The sequence below is a fragment of the Lepus europaeus genome, chromosome 17 (assembly GCF_033115175.1).
Source record: "Lepus europaeus isolate LE1 chromosome 17, mLepTim1.pri, whole genome shotgun sequence".
Taxonomy (NCBI): Eukaryota; Metazoa; Chordata; class Mammalia; order Lagomorpha; family Leporidae; genus Lepus; species Lepus europaeus.
In genome coordinates, this window is record NC_084843.1 from 62,603,590 (window position 1) to 62,612,365 (window position 8,776).

At 45.4% G+C, this 8,776-nt stretch overlaps 1 protein-coding gene across 3 annotated transcripts in view; it reads right to left on the reverse strand.

Moving 5' to 3' along the window:
• The window catches only part of ANXA7 (annexin A7), a 30,707-nt gene extending 22,835 nt beyond the window's left edge, over positions 1 to 7,872 (reverse strand). The window contains exon 1 of one of the 3 annotated variants that reach the window (XM_062215086.1): positions 7,786 to 7,872. The gene's annotated coding sequence lies outside the window, so the exon portion shown is untranslated. Of the gene's footprint in view, positions 1 to 6,111; positions 6,131 to 7,123; positions 7,145 to 7,785 lie in introns of those variants that run through there. The other 2 variants (XM_062215088.1, XM_062215087.1) reach the window with 2 other exon arrangements.
• Between the last annotated feature and the right edge of the window lie 904 nt (positions 7,873 to 8,776).

The following is an 8,776-nucleotide window of genomic DNA, read 5'->3' on the forward strand; positions in this document are numbered from 1 at the left end:
CTTTGAACAGCCCTCATCTTGACTGTCAAGAAATAGTTTTTTTAATACTATTTTCTTAGTATAGGGTTAATCTTATGTGTATAAAGCCAACTGAAAATAGCTCTTAGTAAAAAATAAGAATGGCAGTAGGAGAGGGAGGAGGAAGAAGGGTGGGAAGAATCACTACGTTTCTAAATCTGTATTTATGAAATGCATGAAGTTTATATACCTTAAATAAAAAGCTTCTGGGTTAAAAAAAATATGATACCAGAAGGGGAAAAAACCATTAAACTATTAAAATGATTTAAGCCATTTAAAAAAAAAAACATACACTAACAAAGGGGCTGGCATTGTGGTGTAGCAGGTTAAGCCACTGCCTGCAATACTGGCATCCCCTAAGAGCACTGGTACAAGTCCCAGCTGCTCCACTTCCAATTCGGCTCCCTACTAACATGCCCAGAGAAAGCACTTGAATATAGTCCAAGTATCTGGACCCCTGATATCCATGTGGAAGACCCTGATGGAGTTCCTGGCTCCTGACTTCAGTATAGCTCAGCTCCAGCCATTGTGGCCATTTGGGGAATGAACCATGAATAGAAGATCTAACTCTGCCTTTCAAATAAGTAAATAAGCTATTAAATACATATGTACATTAAGTAAATGTGTTATGTAATTACATTTAAAATAATTAACAGTTCCTTATTATCAATGAGTCAGTGTTAAAATTTCCAATTACTTTTGAATGCTTTATTTTGTTCTTGTTTTATTTAACTTTTTCTAAAAAGATTTATTTATTTGAAAGGCAGAGTTACAGAGAGGCAGAGGTGGGGGGGGAGTGAGAGAGGGGAAGGGAGAGAGGCGGAGGGGGGGAGGGGAAGAGGGGGAGAGAGAGGAGGGGAGGGGGAGAGGAGGACAGGGAGAGAGATCTTTCATCCACTGGTTTACTCCCCAAATGGCTGCAACAGCTGCAGCTGGGCCAATCTGAAGCCAGGAGCTTCTTCTAGGTTTTCCACACAGGTGCAGAGGCTCAAGCACTTGGGCCATCTTCTATTGCTTCCACAGGCAATAGCAGAGAGCTGGATTGGAAGTGGAACAACCAGGACTTGAACTGGTGCCCACATGGGATGCAAGTGGCAGCTTTACCCGCTATGCCACAGCATCGGCCCCTATTTAACTTCTTACTACAGAAAATTTCAAACATACATAAAAGTAGAGTAGTGTTAGGTTGAACTATATGACATTACTGAAATTCAGTGGTTTTAATCTACAAAAAAATTCCTTGTGGTTCAACCTAGTATAAGGAACATTTTTACCTTCATGTTCATTTTAGACAATTACCAAGTCATGGTCAATTTGATTTCATTTGTCTCTCAATCACTATGCTAGATTATCTGAAAGCCATTCTGAAGACATCAGACCTTCTTATTCATAAAGACTTCAATGTACAAAGGACTCTAAAAAGTTCATGGAAAATGGAATTAAAGGCTAAGTTTATTTTGGTGCAAATAAAATTCTGAAATCCATACCTAATTTTTTCATCATACACACTTTTCATGAACTTTCTGAAGACCCCTCATCTTTTAAACAATAAGCCTCACCTCCCTTGTTATTTTCTGCAATTTATTTGTGGAAGAAACCAGATGGCTTGTCCTGAAACCTCCCACTGTCTGGATTCTGCCACATGAAACTCTGTGGTCCTTTAATGTCCTAAGAGCCAAAGAGCTGATTCAGTTTTTCTGTCGAGACTACCACTAGGTATTTCATATACTTTCATCAAGAAACAAATAACAATTGACTTGAGAATGTCTCTCGTTTTTGTGACTGAGGATCAGTTCCTACATCTAATTCTATTATTCTTTCTTCATTTACTATCTGAGATACTTGAAAAACTTACCCTATCAGCCATGGTTTCCTTGATGTACAGTTATATATGAAAGGTATAATATTTGATTTTTTCCCTTCAACCAGTTTTCAAAGTAATGCTCTAGTTCCCTAGCATGAAAGATGATCAATGAATTAAGTTACCAATATGAACTCAAAAGTTTAAGTATTTATTTTTGGAACTACAGTCTGTAATATATAGTTTGAAAGTTATTATCTTCAAAGGAGCTCATTTACATTTGGAAAAAAATACCTTACAAATTGACAAGAAATTATTAGGTCTTCAGGTGTGAAAATCGTATTACGATTTTCATAAAGTACCTTAATCTTTTACAGATACACACTGAACATTTACATATAAAATGTGATATCTGAGATTTGGTTCAAAATAATATGGAAGGGCTGTGCAGGCATACAGATAAAACAAGATCAATCATGAGCTGAGAACTTCCTGAGAGGTGATGAATATGTGAAGATTCCTTATATTCTTCTACTTCTGCATGTTTAAATTCTTCATACAACTTTTTAGGGGCCAGCACTGTGGCATAGCAGGGGGAGCTGCTGCCTGCAGTGCGGCATCCCATGTGGGTGCCGTTTCGAATCCCGGCTGTCCCACTTCTGATCCAGCTCTCTACTATGGCCTGGGAAAGCAGTGGAAGATGGCCCAAATCCTTGGGTCCCTGCAAAAACATGGGAGACCTGGAAGCAGCTCCAGGCTCCTGGCTTCGGATCGGTGCAGCTCCGGTCATTGCGGCCATCTGGGGAGTGAACCAGCAGATAAAAGACCTCTCTGACTCACTCTCTCTGTGCCTCTGCCTCTCTGTAACTCTTTCAAATAAATAAATAAATCTTTAAAAAAAAAACTTTTTAAGGCGGCTCATGTAAAACATAATAGAGTTAGTGTGGACAAAAACAAACTTAGATTTTTTTTACATTTGAAAAACCATTATTAATCTAACACAATCATAAATAAAGACAAAAGAAAGTATCATTTTGGCAGGGGCTTGAGGCCCAGTGGGTTAAGCCACTGTTTGCAATACCTATATCCCATACCTTAGTGCCAGTGAGAAGCCCTGGCTACTCTGCTCCCTGGCACCCAAGTGAGAAACCTGAATGGAGTTCCTGGATCCTGGCTTTGGCCTGGCCCCAGCCCCAGCTGTTGCAGCCATGCGGATAATGAACCAATAGAGGATAGAAGGTATCTCTTTCCCTCTCTGTCACTCCGCTTTTCAAGTGAATAGGTAAATTTTTATTTTTAAAAATATCACTTCTTAGCCTGATAAAATCTAAAATATTAATGATCAAATGTAATACACCTGGCAAATACTCATATCTATACTCATAAAATCACGTACTTATCATCTACCATAAAACATTACTATAAATGGAGAATAAATGGTGAACTAGGTTGAAAAGGTGCTGGACACAGATTGGCAAGAAAACAGAACAACAGTATTATGTACAAGCAAAAGTGAAATGTAACTGTGAAATAGATGATCACCAAAACCGAATAAGGAACAGATTTAGATAGAAGTCAGGAGGCCTTACTACTCTGGTGTAGTAGTTAACCCAATATTTTTCTATTCTTCTTCAGAATTCCTCTCCTATTCTCCCTGTCATTTCTGTTCTAATGGCCATACCCTTAGACCAGGTTTCATCACTCAATGTCTATTTTACTAGAATTAGATCTCCATTTATATTCTTGCTTAAACTCACTACCTTCCAATCTTTCTGGGTACTGGCACTAGGTGAGCTTCCTAAAATTTTTTTTTTTTTTTTTTTTTAGCTCAAAAATCTTCAATGACTATGGGTGGACTATCATATGAAAATTCACTGAACTGATACTCAGATCTCCTTACAACTGGCTTTGATTTATCTCCTTAATTAATCTCTTACCAGCACCTATCCCTCAATGAGAAATCTCTACCACTTGAACCATTCCGACTAAGCCTTTGCTGAAACCACTGTTATAATGAACTGAATTGGCCCTCAAGCCTGGGCTCACTCATCTATCCTGACTTAACTGAAATCTCTCTTCTTTGAAGAATGTAGGAGACAAAATTAGGCCTTCTCCAACTTTAATATGTATATATGTCACATGAGGATCTTGTTAAACCAGAGTAGCTCCAGCACGAGGCCCGAGATTCTGCAAGTCCAACAAAGCTTCCAGGTGATGCAGATCCTCCCACTCTATGAATCACACCTGGTTACCAGACTATTTTGGCATTTCTGGATCTACCATCTAATTGGCTAAATTTTAAACATATATTTTGGGACTTCTACTCAATTTGCCGTGACTCCTTTCTTTTACATCAGGTTGCCAAACAAATATGACTCAATCCAACATTTATGAATTGTCCTAGGTGCTGTAGAAAAGTATGCGTGTTGGGAGCGTGGGGGTGGGGGTGGGGGGTGGGGTTCCAGTCTGTTCAGTAGACAGCTCAGAAAAATGAGAAAAATTTAAGTTATGACAAACACAGAAGTTAAAAAACTGCTAAATTGAAATAATTGGACATGCATACAATCAAAGTTATGTAGTAAAAAGATAGAAAGAAAACAAGAAAAGTGACTCAGTTTTGTGTCACCTGGGAGCCAAAGAAACAGATGCAAAAAAATAAAAATAAAAAAGAGGCTCTTCATTTGCTTTCTTATCTAAGCCTACTTGGGGTATGGAGGAGAAAGACAGCAACATAGACCAACAAGGGCAAAAAAGGTCAGGATCAAAAAAGGCAAAAACCTGAAAATAATTTGTAAGACAAATCAATAATTTTTTTTATAGACAGGTGGAGTTACAGACAGTGAGAGAGACAGAGAGAAAGGTCTTCCTTCCGTTGGTTTACCCCCCAAATGGCCACTACGGCCGGCGCTGTGCCAATCTGAAGCCAGGAGCCAGGTGCTTCCTCCTGGTCTCCCATGCGGGTGCAGGAGCCCAAACACTTGGGCCATCCTCCACTGCCCTCCCGGGCGACAGCAGAGAGCTGGACTGGAAGAGGAGCAGCCAGAACTAGAATCTGGCGCTCATACGGGATGCCGGCGCCACAGGCGGAGGATCAGCCATGTGAGCCATGGCACTGGCCCCCAGATCAATAATTTTTAAGACAAAGAGTAGTTCTGTATGAAAGAATACATAAACAGTTTAAGTTTCAAGAAACTGTTCAGTAACAAAGTCCTACATTTATATCCTTTAACTGCTATATTAAATCTTGTCCTCCAGGCCTAAGAATAAAGTCAACAAGATTTTTAAGACAGAAGAAAAACAAAGTAAAGACTATCTGTACATAAGACAAATTAAAGCATTTTTAAGAAAATGGATTTTGGGGGCTGGCGCTGTGGTGTAGCAGGTAAAGCCGCTGCCTGCAGTGCCGGCATCCCATATGGGCGCCAATTTGGGTCCCGGCTGCTCTACTTCCAATCCAGCTCTCTGCTGTGGCCTGGGAAAGCAGGAGAAGATGGCTCAAGTCCTTGGGTCCCTGCACCCACATGGGAGACCCAGAGGAAGTTCCTGGCTCCTGGCTTCGGATCAGCGCAGCTCTGGCCGTTGCGGCCATTCTGGGGAGTGAGCCAGCAGATGGAAGACCTCTCTCTGCCTCTCCTTCTCTCTCTCTGTGTAACTCTGACTTTCAAATAAATAAATAAATCTTTAAAAAAAAAAAAGGAAATTGATTTTGTTATATTTGAAGAATTATATAAAGGACTAGAACACAATTTCATTTCCAGAAATCAATATTAGAGAAATAATTGCACCAGTGCAAATTTATGTACCATGCTATTCATTACAGCATTATTTATAACAGGAAAAGGTTAAAAATAATCTAGATGTCCACCAATAAGAGACACATGTAACAATTTATGGATATCAAAAAAAATTATGGCTATCTATGTGACAAAGATGCAGCTATTAAAAATGAAGCACTTTGGGCTGGTATTGTGGCATACATGCCTGCAACACCAACAACCCAGTGAACACTGGCTCAAGTCCCTGCTAATGAACCTAGGAAGGCAGCACAAGACAGTAGGAGTGCATGAGTCCCCTGCCAACCACTTGGAAGACCCAGATGGAGTTCCACGCTCCTGACTTTAGCCTGTTCAGTCCCAGCTTTTGCAGCCATTTGGGGAGTGAAACAGTGAATAGAAGCTCTCTCCCCCTCTCTCTGGAAGCCGTCTTTCAAATAAATATTTTTTTTAAAATAAGCCTTTTCCGGCACTGTAGCGTAGCGGGTAAAGCTGCCACTTGCAGTGCCCACATCCTACCCATATGGGCGCCGGTTCAAGTCCCAACTGCTCCACTTCTGATCCAGTTCTCTGCCATGGCCTATGAAAGCAGTAGAAGATGGCCCAAATCCTTGGACCCCTGCACCTGCATGGGAGACCAGGAAGAAACTCTCGGCTCCTGGCTTCGGATCAGCACAGCTCCAGCCTGTTGCGGTCAACTGGGGAGTGAACCAGCGGATGGAAGACCTCTCTCTGTCTCTGCCTCTCCTTCTCTGTGTAACTCTTTCATGTAAATAATAAAATAAATCTTAAAAAAAAGTCTTTTTTAATTCAAACATTAAACCATCTCCGATACTTAATATGAAGGGGGGAAAAAAGTGACAAAGTGCACAAGAGGTCTGCAAACTTATGAGTAAAAAAAATACACTTACTGTCTAGTGTAATATATGTACAGAATATCCCTGAAAGGATATTCAAGGAAGTAAAAACAGTGGCTCCTGGAGGGAGGCTTATTTTTCAGTGTACCTTGAGCACTTTCAGACTTATGTATGTATCATCTATTCAAACAGATTAAAAAAAAAAATCACAAAAATGACTCAACAAATGACTTAGCCTTGCCCAGTGAATAAGACTCTTCTGGTGAACCAGAGGTTTCTTTTAAACATTCTCTGTCAGCAATCACTTTTTTAAAACCAGAAAATTATTGTTGCTTCTCCAAACCAATCTCCACCCAGTGAGTCACCTAGTAAAAGGGGAGGGGCCCACCATGGGCGTCTCACGGATGGCATGCAGCCCGGGGACAAGAGGCAGCTGTTGCAAATTTACGCGGGGAGGGAGGGGGTTAAAAAAAAAAAGAGAGAGGAGGAGGAAGGAAAACAACAGGAAAAGTGACTAAAGTTAGGCAACAGCAGATACAATTTTCCAAAACTGGCCTCTAAGTCCGGAACGGAAAAAAAAAAAAACGAAGAGGCACGACTGGCCCTGCGCTCGGAGAGGCGCTGAGGGCCGACTCTTCCAGCCGCCCGCCCAGCGCTCGCAAAGCCTTCCGCACCTGAGAGGCCAGTCGTTACACTCGGTGCCTAATCAGGGCAGACGACTATCGATCAGCTCCCACCGGCAGGCAGCGACCGGGGCGTCTGGAGGCGAGAGGCAGACCGAGTCACCTCAGGGTGGACACCGCCGGCTCTCCCCTCGGTGCCTTGGTTTCCCTGGGAAGGGTTCGCCGCAGGTCACGGAGCGGGGAATCCCACCCGGAACGCTCTTTCCTAGAGCAGTTAAGGGTTGTGAACCCGAAGCCACGCACAACCTCGGGCTTGCGCACGCCCTAGGGCTAACTGCGCACAGCAACGTCCCGAGTTCCCCCAAATCTGCAGTGTCACCGGAGCGCGCGGTCCCCAGCCAGGCGTGGTCCTACTCGGCCTCCGCTGGTCTCGGCCCCTCCACCTGGGGTCCACCTGAGGGCCGGCCGCCCCTGGCCGCTCGGATCCGCGCGCCCGCCAAGCGCCGGCCGAGACCCCCTCGCCTCCCGGCCCCGAGCCGCTGCCCGCCCCCAACCCCACTCCCAGACCCTCCGCCACGCCCTGCCGCGGGACACACGGAAAGCGCCAACATCTCCGGGACCGCGGGCCCCAGAGCGGGCCGGGGGGCAAGGTGACCGAGCCGCGCGAGGTCAGGGTGAGGGGCGAGGGGGGGAGAGGGGCCGCCGCGGCTCACCTGAGGGAGCGGTGGCGTCACGGCGCAACCTGCTCGTCCGCAAGATGGAGCCGGGGCGGGCCGAGGGCGGCGGCGCGAGCCCGTTAGCGAGCCCGGCGCGGGCGGGCCTTCCCCCTCGCCCCGCCCCGCGGCCCCACCTGCGGGAAAAGCCGCTCCCTTCTGGCCACCCAGCCGGTGTGACCACCTGTCTGGGTCCCGAGGCTCCCACCGCAGCCCCTGCGCTCTGGGGAATGCGGGAGTCGCAGCGGTTCTCGGGGGGGGGGACCCCGGGGCCCCTCCAGTGGTGGGGCCCTCTGCCTCGCAAAGGCCGTCCTTCAGGCATCTCCTGGCCACAAGCCGGCGTTCTGTGTTAGCCTCCTGTGAAATAGTGGGTATTGGTTCTGCTGCACAGCCGGGAAGTGAGGACGCACTAATCAAAAACGACTCCGCGAGGGCGTCGTTAGGTGATTCTAGGCTCCCTTCGTGACACACACCAGAAGTGAACGTTGGAGGCAATCACGAGGGCTCACACCAGTATCTCAAAACCGGCTAAGGAACTTGTATTGCAGGACGAAAACTACTCAGCCATTTACAGTGGTTCTCAGAATGTGGTCCCTAGAGCAGTGTCATCATCTGGAAACCTGCTGGAAACACAAATTCTTGGGGGGCCGGCGCCGAGGCTCGCTTGATTGATCCTCCGCCTGCGGCGCCGGCATCCCATGTGGGCGCCCGGTTCTGGTCCCGGTTGCCCCTCTTCCAGGCCAGCTCTCTGCTGTGGCCCCGGAGGGCAGCAGAGGATGGCTTGGGCCCTGCACCCGCATGGGAGACCAGGAGAGGGCACCTGGCTCCTGGCTTCCGATTGGCACAGAGCCAGCCGTGGAGGCCACTTGGGGAGTAACCAGCAGAGGGAAGACCTTTCTCTCTCTCTATCTGTAACTCTGTCAAATGAAAGAATAAATCTTAAAAAAAAAAAAAAAAAAAAAAAAAGAAAAGAAATACAAATTCTTGGGCT